General features: G+C 41.2%; 1 pseudogene; it reads left to right on the forward strand.

Annotated features, from left to right (window-relative positions):
• Window positions 1-1,888: 1,888 nt before the first annotated feature.
• On the forward strand, window positions 1,889-3,033 carry LOC142443451 (pyruvate dehydrogenase (acetyl-transferring) kinase isozyme 1, mitochondrial pseudogene; annotated as a pseudogene).
• The last annotated feature ends 218 nt before the right edge of the window (window positions 3,034-3,251 follow it).

Genomic DNA, 3,251 nt, shown 5'->3' on the forward strand with positions numbered 1-3,251 from the left:
TTCTTCTTCATGATCTGTTCTTATTTTGTATTACCTGTTCACCTTGGGTAACCCTACAGGTATCTTAAACACTGGTGACATAGATTTTAGCATTACACCAATATGAAACCTACCACAGTACGATGAACGGACAAAAAAGGTGACTTAAAACATAAATATTTAGGTACTGTATGCATATGTGGGTGTATGTTTGACTACATGCTTCTAAATTATGTATAGTTCTTTTCACCTGATTATCTCGAGTTGTTTAGAGACTCATGATAAAAATATTGGTGTTTTGTTTTCTCTATAAAAGAGTTTAAAATTTCCACAATGTTAAAATATTATGGCAATTCAGAAGGACATTTCATCATATGGTGGATATGAAATACTAATCAAATCAAGATTTATGTCTTTATATAATTTGTGTGATTTTGGAGGGTCCTGTGAACTTTCTCATTGCTCACAGCCTCTGAAAACAAAAGATAAGTAATTAAATAACTTCTAAACTCCCTTGTGCTTTGAGAATTAAATGATCACTTCTTATCAATTAAGATAATTGGAGAAAAAAGTAAAAGGCTAGTAAGACATGAAAAGTCTTGCTTAGTGATTGAAAATGAGGCTTCAGTATATAGAAAGATATAATACTACTTTTGTTTTTGTTGTTGTTAAGTGATATCAATCCAGTTACAACTCATTGTAACTCTACATACAATAGAAAAACGACAACACCACTTGGTCCTGTGCCACCCTCAGAGTAGTTTCATAATTCATTGTATGGACTACTCTGCCATTTACTCTCTTGAGCATACTTCCCTTCCTAATGGCCTCTGTTCCAGGAAATTTGGAAGGCCCCGACTTGAGTTTCTGGACATGGGACTCCTAAGCACAGACTCTTCTTTCAATGTCTCAGTGAGAGAGGCTAAGAGAGGATCTAAATCCTTTTTTGGTTAGTTCACTGAAGCATGGACTGCCAGATGGCCTATATTAGACCAACTTGAGGTTTAAATTTTAGTAGTAAAGAATTATTTTAGTTAAAAACATAAAGTTGAAAGATGTACAAATGCTTCATTAAATTTTTGTGACAATTGTAACTGAATTTTGTATCTGACAATTTGAAGCTATGCAATCAAAATTCGGTAATTCAGACATCAAACTACACCATATATTAAGATTGTTATTACTAAATTTAAGTGGAAGAAGCAATGATAAATTGAGTGTACAATATATGTAGAAAAAATTATATGCCCAGGAATTGCTTAGTTAAACTTTAGCCTATGCTGCCAAAATTTTATTTTCCTAATTACACAAAATTACATATACATTTGCCTAAAAATCATGGATGTATTGCTTAAATTATTTTGAAAAAAAAGCACTTAGTTGAAAATCAGCACGGAATTTGCCATCTGTTTGCAGAGCAGCAATGTCAAGGCAAAGTGCTACCCTGTGGTACTTTTCCAAAACCCTCACTGAAATGCATGAGGCACATATGCTTGCAAATGTGGTTTAAAAATCAGAAGCCAATTAGTGGGCTCAACATCTCTAAACCTGATAGGGTTTTGCATTCCTTCCAAAATAAATATAGTTACAAAACTTTTTAACAGTGGTTCTCTTGCTAATAATAAATAAATTAGCATATATACATTTTGAGGATTACTTTGCCTTTTAAATATTATTCATATGCTAGACTTACAGTTATTTTTTTACTAGTTGTAAAACTTCACTTGTGGGCGGGGCTCGGATGCGGGCGAAGAGGCTGCTGCGGGAGCGGCCTGGGCCTGGCTGGGTGTCCCTGGTCCCCGCCCAGCCGCTGCTTCTGCCGCCTGACCTTAGAGCCCAGCCCCGGCCGGGCCCCGCGGGCGAACGCAGCCGCGTGCCCTGCCAAGTGGACTTCTACGCGCGTTTCTCACCGTCGCCGCTCTTCGTGAAGCAGTTCCTGGACTTCGGATCTGTGGATGCTTGTGAAAAAGCCTCATTTATGTTTCTAAGGCAAGAATTGCCCGTTAGATTGGCAAACAGAATGAAAGAAATAAGTCTCCTGCCAGACAATCTGCTCCGAACGCCATCAGTTCAATTGGTGCAAAGCTGGTATATCCAGAATCTTCAGCAGCTTCTTGATTTTAAGGACAAAAGTGCTGAAGATGCTAAGGCTCTTTATGACTTTACAGATGCCGTGATACGGATCAGGAACCGACACAATGACGTCATTCCCACGATGGCCCAGGGGGTGGTGGAATGTAAGGAGAGCTTAGGCGTGGATCCTGTCACCAGCCAGAACCTTGAGTACTTTCTGGATCGTTTCTACATGAGTCGAATTTCAATTAGAATGCTACTAAATCAGCCCTCTTGATTGTTTGGTAGGAAAGGCAGAGGCGACCCTTCTCATCAAAAGCACGTCGGGAGCATCACCCCAAACTGCAATGTAACGGAAGTTATTAAAGATGGCTATGAGAGTGCCAGGCGTCTCTGTGATTTATATTATGTCAGCTCTCCCGAGTTAGAACTCGAAGAACTGAACGCAAAATCACCAGGACAACCAATACAAGTGGTTTATGGACCATCCCATCTCTATCGCATGGAGTTGGAGCTTTTCAAGAATGCAATGAGAGCAACTATGGAATACCATGCTGACAAAGGGGTCTATCCTCCTATTCAAGGTCATGTTACACTAGGCAAGGAGGATTTGACTGTGAAGATGTGTGACCGTGGAGGAGGTGTACCTCTGAGGAAAATCGACAGACTCTTCAACTACATGTATTCAACCGCACCCCGGCCTTGTGTGGCGACATCCCGAGCATTGCCTGGTTTTGGTTACGGGTTGCCCATCTCCCGCCTGTATGCGCAGTACTTCCAAGAGGACCTCAAGCTGTATTCCCTGGAGGACTACGGCACAGATGCGGTCATCCACATTAAGGCCCTGTCAACAGAATCAGGAGAAAGGCTCCCGTGTACAACAGAGCTGCCTGGAAGCATTACCACGCCAACCATGAGGCCGATGACTGGTGTATCCCGAGCAAGGAGTCCAAAGACATGACCACATTCCGCAGTTCCTAGACACAGGTGGCACACCGGGACTGTCCAGATGTAGATTCTGTACTCTGTTCACAACTGCATCACGCCAAATACTTCCCCTGTCATTTTCACTATTAACCGTTTGGATAGACTGAGTGGAACCCAAATCCCATGTGTGCCTGTGACATCTCCTCAAGGATGAGACGACCTCTTTTCCACACTGACACCTTCTGAGTTAGTTGAACAGATTTTTAAACAGC

The sequence above is a fragment of the Tenrec ecaudatus genome, chromosome 3 (assembly GCF_050624435.1).
Source record: "Tenrec ecaudatus isolate mTenEca1 chromosome 3, mTenEca1.hap1, whole genome shotgun sequence".
Taxonomy (NCBI): Eukaryota; Metazoa; Chordata; class Mammalia; order Afrosoricida; family Tenrecidae; genus Tenrec; species Tenrec ecaudatus.